The sequence below is a fragment of the Protopterus annectens genome, chromosome 17.part0, assembly GCF_019279795.1.
Source record: "Protopterus annectens isolate FY-2018-M chromosome 17.part0, PAN1.0, whole genome shotgun sequence".
Lineage (NCBI taxonomy): Eukaryota > Metazoa > Chordata > Ceratodontiformes > Protopteridae > Protopterus > Protopterus annectens.
The window spans coordinates 823072855-823089832 of NC_056751.1; positions in this window are offsets into that span (position 1 = coordinate 823072855).

Here is a 16978-nt window from a genome sequence, read left to right on the forward strand (position 1 = left end):
GAGTCCAGTCACACCCTTGGAAGTATTAGCAGCCTCATAGTGGAAACACTAGCTTCATGGTGGAAGCACTAGCAGCCTCATGGTGGAAGCATTAGCAGCCTCATGGTGGATAGCAGCCTTATGGTGGAAGCACTAACAGCCTCATGGCAGAAGCACTAACTGGCTCATGGTGGAAGCACTAGTAGCATCATGGTGGATAGCAGCCTTATGGTGGAAGCACTAACAGCCTCATGGTGGAAGCATTAGCAGCCTCATGGTGGAAGCACTAGCAGCCTCATGGAGGAAGCACTAGCAGCCTCATGGCAGAAGCACTAACTGGCTCATGGTGGAAGCACTAGCAGCCTCATGGTGGAAGCATTAGCAGCCTCATGGTGGATAGCAGCCTTATGGTGGAAGCACTAACAGCCTCATGGCAGAAGCACTAACTGGCTCATGGTGGAAGCACTAGCAGCCTCATGGTGGAAGCATTAGCAGCCTCATGGTGGATAGCAGCCTTATGGTGGAAGCACTAACAGCCTCATGGCAGAAGCACTAACTGGCTCATGGTGGAAGCACTAGCAGCATCATGGTGGAAGCATTAGCAGCCTCATGGTGGATAGCAGCCTTATGGTGGAAGCACTAACAGCCTCATGGCAGAAGCACTAACTGGCTCATGGAGGAAGCACTAGCAGCCTCATGGTGGAAGCACTAACTGGCTCATGGAGGAAGCACTAGCAGCCTCATGGTGGAAGCACTAGCAGCATCATGGTGGAAGCATTAGCAGCCTCATGGTGGAAGCACTAGCAGCATCATGGTGGAAGCACTAACTGGCTCATGGTGGAAGCACTAGCAGCATCATGGTGGAAGCACTAACTGGCTCATGGTGGAAGCACTAGCAGCATCATGGTGGATAGCAGCCTTATGGCAGAAGCACTAACTGGCTCATGGTGGAAGCACTAGCAGCATCATGGTGGATAGCAGCCTTATGGTGGAAGCACTAACTGGCTCATGGTGGAAGCACTAGCAGCCTCATGGTGGAAGCATTAGCAGCCTCATGGTGGATAGCAGCCTTATGGTGGAAACACTAACAGCCTCATGGCAGAAGCACTAACTGGCTCATGGTGGAAGCACTAGCAGCATCATGGTGGCAGATCACAAGACACAGGAAGGTCAGTATCAAACAAGTGGCTTCTACAGATCAATGGGACCCAAGTCATGCATGGCTAAATAAATGATGAGCATGGTTTTACATTTAATGCAAGATGAAATCAGTAGCATTCCACACTATCTGCATACAATTAAATACAAAATGTGGTAGCCCCAAGTACAGAGGGTTATAGTAATCCAAGACTTTGCTAACCAAGGCATGCATAAGCAGTGGGAGATCATCAGTTAGAATAATGTGCTTTATAAAGGCAGTATTAATGAGATAGAAACAAGATGGCACCTGATCTTCAAAATCAAAATGTCATCAGTAATAACCCCTAAATTATGTATCTTTCATATGAATTCCAATCTATCAACATAACAGATAATGTTGGGACATACAACTACAGCATAAGAATCATGCAAAGTGTTATGAATAACCATGTCAATCAGTTTGGAGGTATTAAGTCTTAAACCATTATAAATTATCCAGCTTTGGGTGTATTCTAAACCACTCACAAGCAAATTTACAACAGATATAGTTACATGAAGGAAGGAAATGTAATGCAAACCTCTTCCCAGAATGATATGTACCCAAAGAAATATATATTCAGAGAACAATACAAGACCAAAACAGAATCATATAGACTACCACAGTAGCTTGCTAGACACAGGCACCAATGATGTTATTGTCTGCGTTCACATAACTTAGAAGAGCTTGTGTCAAATCAAACCCTTTTTTGGTTACATGTTACTACCTTTCTTAACTAATGCAGTTAAAAGATGTGCCCAGGAAGACATATCACTCAAGAGGTGATGCAGGGGAATATATAAATATGTGTACAGGATTCACAGATATCAGAAATGTCACCGTATTACAAAATTAATGAATACAAACAGAATGCCTGTATAATTTATTACAGTGAAGTGTACCTCCCATATTTAACCTCATTGCATCTTCAGCTCACATTCTTTATTTCAATGTTTTATCCCTGAAGCATGTTCTCATATTATACTTTGTTCATTTAATATTTATTCTGCTCACTTTTGTCCTCACATAGGACAAAGATTTGCTTTGAAATGCTAATGCGTTTGGAATGACATCAAAGAGATCTAATAGGCAACGAGAGATAAAAAGGAAACATGAAATCTGCATCAGAAGCTTTAAATAATTTACATTTTGCAATAGATTGAGAACATTCTTGTTCTTTCTCCTAAATGTGATACATTTTAAGGAGTAGTAAAACAGAAATGCAGTAAAATAATATGCAGCAAATAATGACTCCATCTTTCACTATCTATGAAAAAAAAACTGACTTAAAGGAAAATGTACTTTGAATGCCCCTGGGTGTAGATCTGTTCCACAACTGAGCAAAAAAGACAAGAAATAGGCTAATCTGTTTGAATTACAAGTAACGAATGATTGGAATATGGCGATGTGTGTTGTTTAAAGGGTACTCATAAAAACGCCATTCTGCTGTACTAAACGTCTTGCTGTTTGCAATCAACATATTTGCATAGCTAGAACAAAAGCATCTGTTAGCCAATACCTTTAATATAAAGGGCCTTTCAATGGTTTTATGGAAAAAAAAATCAAAAGATGCAACAGTTTATCTGTTTTATTATTTTCTGTGATACAACATTTTAGATGAGTGGTGTGTATAGCAAGTACTTTTACAAAATTAGCTGTACATTTGCATATTACCTCTGGCAATGTTGTGTTTCCTTCATCTTGTTTTTAGTTAGCAATACAGAAAAGTAAGGACATCTCATAAATGCCAGTTATCATTAAAAAAGTTGTCACCTGGATTTGTATGCATCCCAAAAATGTACCAATTAAGTCAGATTTGTTTGTTTGTTTATTTATTTATTAATATAGAGGGGGCACAACATCTTATTTCATGAGTGGCATAACCCTTCAGAAAGTTTCACCCCTCTTACAAGCAAGTGCATCTGTGTGATCTCCAGTCTCTTCTGGCTGGTGCTGGGTATTCTAAAATGGGGTGTGCATCTTGGCAGTGTTCCTTCCCCTGAGATAAGAAATTAGCCATTGCCTGGTCACTCCTCCATTATCCAGGATACAAAACAAACCCAGGATACTTGAGTCAGAGATAAAGCTTTATCTGTGATAAAGTTGGTCTACTGTCAGATTTAGAAAAAAAAAATGGTATTGTATTCTTATAAAGATCTGAACACCCATGCTACACGAAAGTGCTATAAGAAATTACAAGCATGCACAGTTATGATTTTTATAAATGAAGGATGTTTTTTTAAAATATCTACAAGCCCAAAAATACACAGGCATGAAAGTGTTAACACAAATTGCAAAATTAAAGACTCTCTCGAAAGTAACTGAAAGTGTTTCCTTTCCCAGAGTAAAATTCTGGTGATCCGAGTGTTCGTGAAAGTAAGTTTTCAGGGAAGTCATCTCGTCCTTTTAAGTTTCAGGTAAGTGAAAACTCAATCATGTAAAGGGGATATACACACACATATATATATATATATATATATATATTTATATATATATATATATAATATATATATATGTGTGTGTGCGGGTCTACTTTAGTAGACCAAATGGCCAGTTCACTGACAACCACTACGTTTAGACTAGTTAACTGACAATTCACTTTCTCGATTGGTTTATTTACTGACTTGCATTACGTTGACAGCAGTATACTTAGCATTGCTGCATAATCTTGCACTTAACTTGTTGAATATAAATGTATGCATGTAGCAGAAGCTCAGAGTGTGTCGTAATGGCAGAATTCACAGCAGACAGCCTGGGAGTGATTAGGAATATTTATCCTGTTGTCTACTATCAGACAGGTAAAGAAATGCTGCAAGTTGAAGGATATTTGTATCATCTAGAGGGGAATAGGTGAAGTAGGTGTTACTAAGGATGTAAAGAGAATAAATGTTTGAAGTGCAGAGGTATAGAGCAGTTACTGCCTTAGTTACAGAGGGAGACCAGTTACTAAAGTCTGTTGCACATCAACATTGTGGTGATCCTGCCAAAGTGGAGCAGTACACAATATGTAATGACGTTAAAATTAGAGCGAAGTTTAGCCATGATGCACCATGCCTAGTTGTAGATGATGCACTATCTTCTACTCCTTTAAATACAGTGCAAAGTCTTCCTAGTAGGAAAGCTCTCCTACAACAAATAGGGAGGGTGCATAGAAAGGCTAATGTTTTTGAATGTAGAAATGATATTACTTTAATGAATATAGACTGCATAAGTTATCCATTGAAAGAATGCTTTTTTGTGTTCAAATGTTTGGCTAATGTTTCTACAGATACAGTAGTTTATGCTTTTACTACTATTAATAATTTAAATGATCTGAGCATCCATCTGGATGATGGACAGTACATTTTTTCAAAAGGGAGTAACATGCCAATAACTGTATAGTATTCATGGATTGCTAAAATTTGGTACATATAATAAAGCTGTACCACTGCTTTATGCTTTAATGAGTAAGAAATTGTTGAAATGCTACTCAATGATAGAAGTATAAGCCTCAAAATGCACTCTCTTGAGGCACTCCTAAAAATGGAGAACATTGACATCTCTGCAGTAACTGAGACCTGGTTCAAGGATCCAGAGAGCACCCCTGCAATACCAGGCTACAACTCTTACCACAATTTTTGGCCACCAAACCAGGACCGAAACATTAAGATGGAAGAGTGTCCATATTCACCAAGGATATTCCCAACACCAGGCTAGTTGCCCAACACAGTGCGTCTGAAATTCTCCAGGTGCAACTAATACTAGGTAAGACAACAATCCAAATTGTAGCTTGCTACAGATCCCCCACCATACCCCAAGATTTTCACTACACCTTTTTAAACATACTGGAAAATATTAAGATACAACCGAACACCCTAATACTGGGTGATTTTAACTACCCTGCCATTAACTGGGAAAACTACTCAGGTACCAACATGTTCTTGGAATTCATAAATTCCAATGCCCTGGATCAACTAATCCTTAGTCCCACCAAGGGCTCCAATATCCTAGACTTGGTCATTACCAACATGGGAAATTGATGCTCCACACCTATGGTCACTCCCTCATTGGTCAGGTCTGACCATAAGCTAATCACCCTTGACATCCACATCCCACCCCCTCCCCCCAGTAAGGAAACCTCCATAAAAAACTTCTCCAAAGCCAGCTTCATGCTACTCAAGTCAGAAGTGACAAACATCATGACACCCATGCAGATGGGAAATGAAAGTTCGACTGCTGAATCCTACACTAAGGTACTGTACAAGCACATTCACTCGTGCATGAATCGTGCCATCCCCAATCGAACCAAGACGCTCTCCTCCAAAAAAAGGAAGCCAATCTGGTGGTCTCTTGCCATAAACAAACTTTGCAACAAAAGGAAGAAACTTGCAGAAAAGATGAAAATCCCAGGATGCAAAATACTCCCTTACCAACCTCAGTAAGAAGCTGAGATCCCTCATAAAATCTTCCAAAGCTAGTTACAAAAATAAAATTGCCAAAGATTCCAAAGACAACCACAATGTATTCTACAGCTATGTCAAGAATCTAAATGGGAATGCTCAGATCTGTTCTGAGCTACAACAAAATGGCATTAAATATACTGATCCCAAGGATATTGCCAATATCCTGGCAGATCGATTCAGCGCAAACTTCACCCCCCCTCTTACCCCTTAAAGGGCCCATCTCAATACCGAAAGATTGCCAAATTCCAGTAATAATGGCCACACAGGTAAAAAATGCACTCTTCAAAGCTAAGAATACAGCATTCATGGGACCAGACGACATCCCAGGCTGTGTACTACATAAACTACAAAATGAACTGGCACCTCACCTAACTGTCATGTTTAATCATAGCCTCACCTCAGGCTTTGTGCCCACTGAGTGGCGCACAGCTACAGTTATCCCACTCCAGAAGGGGGGATCCACCTTGGATCCCGGGAACTACCGCCCCATCAGTCTGACGAGCCTGATCTGCAAGGCCATGGAATGTATTATCATGGAACTTATAAACAAAGACATCGGCAACCTTCAAACACTGGACCCCACACAGTTTGGGTTCGTGAAGGGCTGCTCTTGACTCCTGAACCTGATTAACTTCTTTGAATCAGTCTCCAGAGCCGTGGACAAGGGTAAGGTGGTCCACACAGCCTATCTGGACCTCGCCAAAGCCTTCAACACCATCCCCCACTATGGACTCCTAGATAAACTTACTAAGCTGGGCATTAATACCTACATCACTTGATGGGTTGCCAAATGGCTTACTAACAGAACCCACACTGTAAATGTAGCCGACTCCAAATCCAGCTCCAGACAAGTGACAAGTGGAGTACCTCAGGGTTCAGTCCTGGGACCGCTCTTGTTTGGCATCTACTTCTCTGAAGTACAGGCCAACACTAAGGGACTCTGCCTAACAAAGTTCGCAGATGACTGCAAACTGGGAGACATTATTGAATCCCTAAATTATGTGGATATTCTACAAAAGAGCCTTACAGAAACAGATGCTTGGTGCCATGGGCTCAGGATCAATGCCAAGAAATGTATAGTTATCCCCTTTGGGAAAAACATGTACTCGTGAATTACCACATAGGTGGCAGTACACTAAACACTGAAAGTGTGATAAGAGACTTAGGGACACAGGTGGACAGTGGTCTCACCTTTGATAACCACATCACCACAACAGTCAGGAAATCCTTCTATGTGGCACACCTCATCACTAAGGGCTTTTCATCAACAAAAAGGAGGTCATTGTCCGACTGTACTCATCCCTCATTAGACCCATTTTAGAATACAGTGCCCCGTTTGGTATGTACCTCTCAAGACATCTGCAACAACTGGAAAGGCCACAGAAACACCTCACTAAAAGAATCACAGGCCTAAATCAGATGGCCTATGCTGAACATCTAAAAAAACTCCACTTATACTATGTTGCATATAGTCTACTCAGAGGTGATCTCTGCTTAACATACAAGGCCATGTCAAACCCACAGCTGTTGGACATGCTACACTTAAAGAAATCCCAATCCCCCAGAAACACACGCTCCAGGAATCTAAACCTTGTCATCACAATGAACAAAACATGCTGGAGGGATAGGTTCCTGACCCAGAGACTCCCCAGACTCTGGAACAGACTGCCCATATATGTCATATATGTCAAGCAGAGCGCCTCTTTGGCCCTCTTCAAAAGGAACCTTGATGATTGGATGGGAGATAGGATATTCACCCCGGGGATCACGTCAGCCACCCTGCTAGACAGGGGTCCAGGGAAGTAAATACTGTTGGAAGAAATAGCCAGGGAATTGTTATGGCTAGGCTTGTATAGGCCCTAGGGCCGATAGCCTTGTACCAACTTATGAACCTATAAACCTATACTATAACTATCTATGGCACTGTGTTTTCTGCTTGCTAAGTACGCATGGTTTTGAAAGTAGTGTTTGGTATATACAGTGTGATTTCAAGCTGGCAGCTTTAAAAAGTACTAGAATCAACTTTGAGGAGTTCAATCTAAAGGCTGTCTTTTCCATTTCGGACAAAATGTATGGCGAAAGGTGCAAGCGTTAGGACTTGCTCCTTTATACAATACTGATATGAATTTTCAGTTGTGTGTAAAGTCTTTAGTTGCACTGGCTTTTCTACAGGAATGTGAAGTATTGGAGACTTTTGAATTGTTAAAGAAATCATTCAGTAAAGAAGGACGTGAGGTGCTCAAATACTTTTCAGACTGGTATGTCCATGGTAGGCTGTGTAAGTTTACTACTCATACATCTGCGTCAGTTAGATTTCCTACTTTGCTCCCTATATCATTCGGGAACATTTCCGAGTTAAATGAACTGGTTTTGGCATGCACACAGAACTCTGTGGAAGTATGGCATAGGAGACTGAAATGCTTACTAGGAACTCGGGCTACTGGTTTGGATGTCATTATGAGAGTTTTGGAAAGGGAGCAAGATTGAATTGACGAGTTAAGAGTTAGAATGGTTACTGGTTTTCCTCCGTCCCCAAAGAAGAGAAGGTTATTGCAAGGACATGGTTATTTTCAAAGTGTACTTCTAAACAGGCAAGAATATACTGCAGTGGACTGTAAATACAAGTGAAGATGACGTTCGTACTTGCTTTGATTTATACTTATATACTATTTTGATTTGAGAGTATTTTTTCTATACTTTATTATGTTATATTGGACTGTCTCATTTTATGTATTTCCATGTTAAAATAATCAGATTAATTTTGGTAGTGCTGTGTTAAATTTGAATTTGCCACTAACATTTGCACATCTTTTCAGTTTACTTTCGTACGTATGATATACTGAGTTGTGCATTGCATGGTATGCTCTTTAATTTTCAGACACTTCAGTCCTTTGCATTTTTTTCTTTTGTATTTCAAGTCTGAGGAATCTGCTTATTTATAATGTTATTGTGAGGAGTACAATGAAGACTGGAAGTTTGGATATTACAGTTCAGAAAAGTTATGTTGTTGGTAAAGTGGAAGTCGGGCTTTTGGAATGAATTGTGCTGGATGTTGGTAAATAGCACAGTTGGCAGTGTGGGATTCAGATGTTTGAATGTTGGTGTATTGTATGTCAGTGAATAAAGTATTCAGGAATCTGGATTGTCAGTCAACTGGTCTCGCCGTAGTGGTTGTCAGTGAACTGGTCATTCGGTCTACTAAAGTAGACCCATTTATTTATATATATATATACATATATATATATATATATATATATATATATATATATATATATATATTTGTGTGTGTGTGTGTGTATGATATGACAATGTAAATGTATTTCTAAAATTAAAAAAAAAATGCCATATGGTTGTAGTAACATCTAGCTCAAAACCCAACCTCACAGTATTTTGGAAATAATGTAGTGCTGAAATTAGATAACAGTTTATTACGCCTCTGGCTTAAATTCTTCATTTGTGATCCTGATTTGCTCCCATGCCCTTCAAGACATCAGGCAGCAAGCACCCTGCTGCACTCGTTTCTGTAGCAGGTACAGGTTTTATGGGATCAGGTTGCTAGCCCACAGCTGAGCCCTCCTCAGAGAGTGGACTACACACTCACACCAAGGGCCAGTTTAGAGTGTCCAGTCCACCAACTGCATGACTTTAGAATGTGGAAGGAAACCACAGCTCCTGGAGGAAACCCACATAAATGCAGGGAGGACATGCAGAGTCCACACAGAAGGCACCACAGCCAAGACTCAAACTAGACAGCCTCTTGCTGCTAGGCAACAGCACTAATCGCTACACAACTGCACTGCCCTTATTTATGATACTAGAATAAAAAATAAACATATATTTTTGCTACTATTTATAGGATATGCAGTTTGGGTAAATGCCACCAAAATTCAGAAATTCAAAATGCCTTTGATCAGGTATACAATAAATATGGTTTAGGCAGCTGGCATAAAACAGTCCTTATTATATCCTTCATGTGCGTTATTGAAATGATTTTTTCTACAGTCATGTTCTACTTATTGTATTTAAGCTGTTAATTATCTCATATGAAATGTTATCAGATATAAATCTAACACTGAAATGATGCTGTATCAGTTTCAGTTGTCAGTAGAAGCTAACATTTCAGGCACTTCCCTTACTGAAATACATTTTACTCCAGATTGTGTCTGTTTTTTTTTTCATTCTGCCATTCAACATCTGCATTATTCTATGAGTCCCTAATTGTCACCACTCCCCACAAAAAAACTAAGGTATTTCATGGCATAGCTGAGTAACCCATCAAGCTGAGTTCACATCAAAGCACCAAAGACAGGGAAGTACAAGTCATGGCCACAGCCAGTCTCAAAAACAAATGGCACAGATACATGCAAGCACAAAGACACCAGATTCCTCAAATTAAGCTGCTAAAAAGTAAGAATATAAACAGTGTGTTTTAACATATCATAACAAATACACAAAATCACAAGCCGCTGTCCACAAGTTCTTCTACAACGCCAAAACTAAAGTATTAAACTAATGGTTCATATAGTTACATAACAGGCATCATTCATCACAAAAAGAAATGTGAATGGTTCACTTGGACAGAGGCAGAATATTAATATGGGCTTCTGGAGCTCTCTGATTGGTTACTGATGACAGAGACAGAGGGCTAACTGGAGTGGGATTGGCTTGAGCAGTTGATGGCATGCTGTCTCATCTTGGGGAATGAATGTGGAATGGAATGGAGACTTAGGGTCCCGCAGCAACATGCTGAATTCCTCTGTGCATTGGTCATCAATATTTTCTGGTGTACATATGCAGGAGCACATGTTATTCATCCACCTTGGCTCAGTGCAGGGGCAGTCACAGTATATTAAGGACTCCTAGGGGTTGACTGCCCAGGTTCATGCCCTTAGAAGGAACAAGTGGGTACACTGGATAACAGGTGGACTCACACTGTCATAGTGGCCAATAGGTGGACTCACACTTCATAGCTTAGTAAAGTACAAAATAAAACAAAAAAAATAGAAATTCTGCTGTCAGTCAAGAATGCTGGAACAAATTATTTATGAATGTTTATTTTCTACCTCCCCTCCAGGTCCACCTTCCTCCTCACCTCATCTCTCCCTGTCATATGATCCTTTCAATTCCTCTGTTGATTCACATTCAACTTGCCATTTTGTGAGGCTACAGCCCCTCCATGCTGGAGTACTTTCACATTCCAGAGCACAGTTGGTCCCTACAATATGTACCCCTACAATGTCTTCTATTCTTGCTCAAACAGGCCACTTCACACTTTGTGCACGTATAGCATGCCCCACCTCTTCTTCTTACTGCATAAAAAGGAAGCTAAGCCACCTTAAACATTCATCATTATGTCAACTTCAGTCTGTTGGTGTAATTACAAACAGGATAAGATTGATTTTGTGATTTAGCAATATCTAGGTTAAACATGATATAGCTGTTCCTGTAGCTCTTTCACGTCTGTCTTTGATATCTATGGTGATAGCATGTACTATTTTTAATTAAGTTAATAAAATATTTTGAAATATATAAACTATTGAAGATATAAAGTATAGACCATCAGATATTCTACACTCCTTTCTTATAGGTACAGTATCAAAAGAATGTCTTAGAGCAGTCCAAAAAGTACAGTTGTCTAAGTAACTTACCATAACAGAATATGCTCAAATCAATCAGTGTTCAGTCTCAGCCTCTCCACAGGATATGTGCCCATAGAATGGCACACGGCAATGGTGGTCCCGCTACACAAGGGTGGGGCCACAACTGACCCTGGGAACTACCGACCAATAAACATGACCAGTCTGATCTGTAAGGCTATGGAGCGAATCATTATGGAACTCATAAATGGAGAGATTAGGAACCTCCAGTCGCTGGACCCCACACAGTTTGGCTTCGTCAAGGGCAGATCATGCCTCCTAAACCTGGTGGATTTCTTTGAGACAGTAACTCAGGCTATTGATAAGGGAAAGGAGGTACACACGGCTTACCTTGACCTTGCTAAACATTTGACACCATTCCCAATTCAGGTATTATTGATAAGCTCACCAGCCTGGGCATAAACCCTTATGTCACAAGATGAATCGCAAACTGGCTCTCAGACAGATCCCATAAAGTAAGAGTAGCGGGATCTATGTCTGAATCCAGACCAGTAACAAGTGGTGTGCTTCAGGGCTCTGGCCTGGGGCCCCTCCTGTTTGGCATATACTTCTCAGAAGTACAGGCAAGCACAGAAGGGCTGTGGCTGACTAAGTTTGTGGACGACTGCAAACTGGGTGCTATAATAGAGTCTCCGGCCAACATGGAGATCCTCCAGAAGGGCCTAAATGAGGCTGATGCATGGTGTCAAAGCCATGGTCTCAAGCTAAATGCAAAAAAATGCGTAGTAATCCCCTTTGGAAAAAACAGAGTACCCGCAAACTACAACATAGGAGGTAATCCCCTGAAATCTGAAGAAGAAATAAGGGATCTAGGGACCCAAGTAGATAGTCAGCTTTTCATTGATAACCATGTTGCCAAAGTGGTTAGAAAATCCTTCTATGTGACCCATCTGATCACGAAAGGGTTCGCATCAAGATCTAACGATGTAATGGTGCCCCTCTACTCTTCCCTCATCAGACCCATTATTGAGTACAATGCACCAATTGGAATGTACCTGGCTAGACATCTCCAGCAGCTGGAGAGACCACAAAGGTACCTAACCAATAGGATTACTGGCCTCAAACAGTTGCCCTATGCAGCACGATTGAAAAAGCTAAGACTGTTCTCTGTTGCATACCGCTTTCTCAGAGGCGATCTCTGTCTAACGTTCAGAGCCATGTCCAACCCAGAATTGTTGAACATGCTCCATCTTAGCAAAACCAAATCTACTCGAGCTACACGCTCTATGGATATAAACCTCAACACAACAATGACTAGAACATGCTGGAGGGATAGATTCCCTTCGCAGAGACTTCCCCTACTATGGAACAGGGTCCCAATCTACATAAGACAGAGCCTCTCACTATCACTCTTCAAGAGGAACCTTGATGAGTGGATGGATAACAGAAAGTTCACACCGGGGATCACACCAACAGCACTACTAGATAGGGGCCAAGGGTACTAGCTGCTAGTACAAGGGTTTAGGGAACTACTAAAGGGGTGGTGAATACCGCACAATGTGGCTGGGCTAATATATGCCTTTGGGCAGATAGCCCAGTACCAACCTATGAACCTATGAACCTATAAGAGAATAAAGCTATATGAGACATATCCAGCCAAGGATAGGATGTCTGTCCTGCAAGCAACAGCTTTTGGGTAACTTCCATTTAGACCATATATCCAAAGAAGCACAAAGGCATTCTGGTATAAAATGAGATATACAGTTGCCAAAATTCAGAGTTTTCTTGCCTCAAACCAAGGGAGACTGTAACCATAAAATAGGTGTTGATCAAAAAACCTGTGTCATAGCAGAAAGAGGAACAGAGAACCCCACCCTGGAAATAGGTGATGGACAGCATATAAACAGATAGATAGATAGATAGATAGATAGATAGATAGATAGATAGATAGATATTTAGATAGATATTTAGATAGATAGATAGATAGATAGATAGATAGATAGATAGATAGATATGTGGGGTCTATTTCGATTAGTTGACAAGTTGGAATCCAGACCAGTAATGAGTGGTGTGCCTCAGGGCTCTGGCCTGGGGCCCCTCCTGTTTGTCAAAATTCACATCGTCAAGACCACATGATCGACAATGAACTTTTTTGGCTGTTTTGATTGAGGTCGCTCTACAGTGGAAATTGGAGAATGTACCCTTCTCTCCACTGTAGTTTGATCTTGGAGTTGGTATATATAGCTGGGAGTGTGAGAGCACAGCTCCCACAAGGGGGGTGCAGAGGGGCTTGCCCATCCTGCAGAAACATTGTTTTTGTGTTGTTTCCATTGATCAACAAACTGCATTGTCAATCATGTGGCCTCGTTGATGTGGGTTTTGAGAATGTCATTCATCGATCAATTGAAATAGACATTGACAACTAAATAGTCTTAAAAAAGTAATCTCAAATGTAAACCAACAGGTTATATTAGTGAGCACCAAAACTGAAACAAAAATCAGCTTTTACATTTCAGGCTTCACTGCCTCATCTCCAGGAATTAAATATATTAACTGTAGGGTCCCATAGCCTCGAAGAAAGGAAAAAAAAAACTGAATTATAGAAAGATTAATCTGCTGATGTTCAGTCATTACATAATTTGACCAACTGCACAATTAACAAGTATTACCAAGATTTCAGCATGCAACAAACTGCATAAAGTAATAAATCATATAACATCCCTACGTGTGAGTGTGTGTGTGTGTGAGTGTGTGCATGTATGCGTGTGTGCGTGTGCGTGGGTGCACATGTGCGCGCGTGTGTGTTTGTGTGTGCGTATGTGTGCGTGTGTGCACGTGTGCGCGTGTGTGCGTGTGCGTCTGTATGTGTGTGCGTGTGTGTGCGCGTCTGTGTGTGTGCGTGTGTGTGTGCATGTGCGTGCGCGTGTCTGTGTGTGTGCGTGTGTGTGTGCATGTGCGTGCGTGCGCGTGTGCATGTGTGTGCGTGTGCATCTGTGTGCGCGTGTGTGTGTGCGCGTGCGTGTGTGTGTGCGTATGTGTGTGTGTGTTTGTGTGTGCATGTGTGCGTATGTGGGTGTGTGTGTGCACGTGTTTGTGTGTGTGTGTGTGTGTGTGTGTGTGTGTGTGTGTGTGTGTGTGTGTGTATGTGTGTGTGTGTCTGTGTGTGTGTGCATGTGTGCGTGTGCGTGTGCGTGTGTGTGTGTGTGTGTGTGTGTGTGTGTGTGTGTGTGTGTGTGTGTGTGTGTGTGTGTGTGTGTGTGTGTGTAGATCTGCATCTATCAGAGAACAGGACAGAGGAAAAGTAGAATGGAGATGGTGGTAGGGTGATGGTACTGCAACAAAGATCTATTCAGACATCTACTATTGTGATAAGTTACTTAAACAGCTGTACTACAGTCATCATTAGATCAATGTATTGGTATAAAGCTATATCAGATAATTGCCAGAACTTAGATAGCAAAGGGGAAGAGGAAGGACCAGAATCCTGGAGAACAGATGTAGCAAATCCTGTTCTAACCCTGGAAAATGAGTCAGTCTTTAACAAAAGTATGTACATATGACTGAGATGTCACCTCCAGAATAGCTCTAGAGTCAACCCCTTTCCAAAAAGTTCCAAAAATAGCCATAGCACTAGAAGATTGAGCCTTGACCTTCTGAGAGGTCTCTTCGTGGTGAAAGTAACAGAACTTGACTGAGTGAGATAACCATTTTGAAATGTTCTGGTTTGAATTTGGTTGTACCTTTCTTGTGCCATCAGAGGAGATAAAAGAACTGTTCAAAAGTTCTGAACTCATTAGGTCCTATCCAGGTAGTACGTGAGTTGTTTGTGTACATCCAAAGCATGAAAAATTCTTTCTCCGTTGCTTTTGGGTTCAGAAAAGAACACAGGGAGATTAATAGAGTAATATAAGGTAAATTCAGACAAAACACTAGGCATAAAGAATGGCTGACTCTTAAGTCAACCTGGCCCCTTTAAGGATCAAAAAGAGCTAGTCAGAAATAAGTGCTTGCAACTCAGATACTCTTCCAGCTGATTAAGTTAGAGTAGTAAGCAAAAAGTCTTACAAGTCAAAAACGTCAAGTCAGCCTAAGAACATGGTTCAGATGTAGGAGCAGCTAACTTTTCTAAAACAAAGTTTAATAATGTGATGGAGCTACTCATTTTCTAGGTGGCCAGACATATAGCACACCTTTCAGAAATTACTTCACCTTGAACACAGAAGAAAGGGGGGAGCATCCAATGTAAGACAAGATGAAATACCTAACAGATGCACTTTGATAGAAGTGTAGGGTAAACCTGATTTGAGCAATTTGCACAGGTACTGAAGAACCAGTGAAGACTCTGCTTTGGATGGGTCTTAGTTTCTCATGTGGCAAGAACTAGAATTTTTTTTTCCACTTTGCCAAATATGATTTTCTAGTAGCTGATTTTCTTGCCTCCTTTAATACCTCTGCACATGCTCAGAAGAAATGTACCTAAATGGAATCAGAAGCCTATAATCCAGACAGTCAGATGTAGGTTGTGCAGATTGGGGTGTATCAGTCATCCTTCATCCTCTGTGAGTAGGTCCACTCTGCAGGGAAGTTTGTGGTTAGTCTCCCAGCCAGTTTCATGAGAAGACTGCACTAGTGTTGTCTGAGCCAATATGGAATTACCAGAAGTACCTTTGGGGAGTCCTTCTGTATTTTTTGAAAAACACTGGTTTTCATAAGAAAGGGGAGAGGCAAAAAAGAACATCTGCATCCAGTGGAAAGAGAAAGGATCTGTTTTCCAGGCCTTTCTGCGAAGGGTCCGGGTAGAAAATTTCTTTAACTGTCTGTTGTGAATGAATGTAAGCAGCTCTGCTTGGGGAGTTTCCCATAGGTGGACAGTCTCCTGGAAGACCTCTGGGTGTAATTGTGAAGAGTGTCTGCTATAGTATTCTGCCCTGATGGAATGTAAGTTGCCTGAAGGGAGAGATTATTCTGAGATGCACCCTCCCAAGTAATCATGACCAGTCTGCACAGGGCATATGATCTGGTTTCCCTCTGTTTGTTTGTGTACCACATCAGAGAGGTGCTGGTCCTGGAGTCCATAACTCACACAAGGCTTTTAAATCACTTATTAGGGCATTGTTTCCTTGAAGTTGATGTTTTTAATTTTGAAATGTGGATCCCAAGCCCTCTAGACTTTAATTCTCTTGGATACTAACCCCCCAGGCAAATTCTGAAATCTTTGTTGTTATAGACTGGGATGGAGTGGAAAGAAGAAAAGGAAGGCCTGAGGTATTTCATGCAGCTTTCTAGACATGACAGAGTGGTGTTCTCCCTTAATGGCATGTGTTTAACATCCAGTCTTGGTGGATATGTCTGGTTGCTGACCTTTAGTGCCACCCCACAGAGCAACACCAGAAGGGTCTGGAACATCAGACTGACATGAGGACTCAGTTAAGGACTCAGTTATGGTGATATTGGATTCATCAGCTCTGACCAAGAAAGAGAGATCAGAATCCTGTTTGTCTGTTAATTTCTTTTATTTACCTGAAGATGGATGTCAACAAAGGAGAGCAGGGTATCATGAAGGAGCAAGTGATGGCATTCAGGCATTTGTACACTAAAACATATCAATTCTGTTGTGGTAAAGAACAGACAAATATGTCTGGAATGGATGTCGGGGAGAGTCTCCTAAAAAAATACTGGCCATGTAGGAATCCGTTTTATTGATTTGTCTAACACATGGGCATCGCCCTTTTCTGCTAGAGATAAGAAAATATATTTACCACAAATTGTTGTCAAAAAAGAAA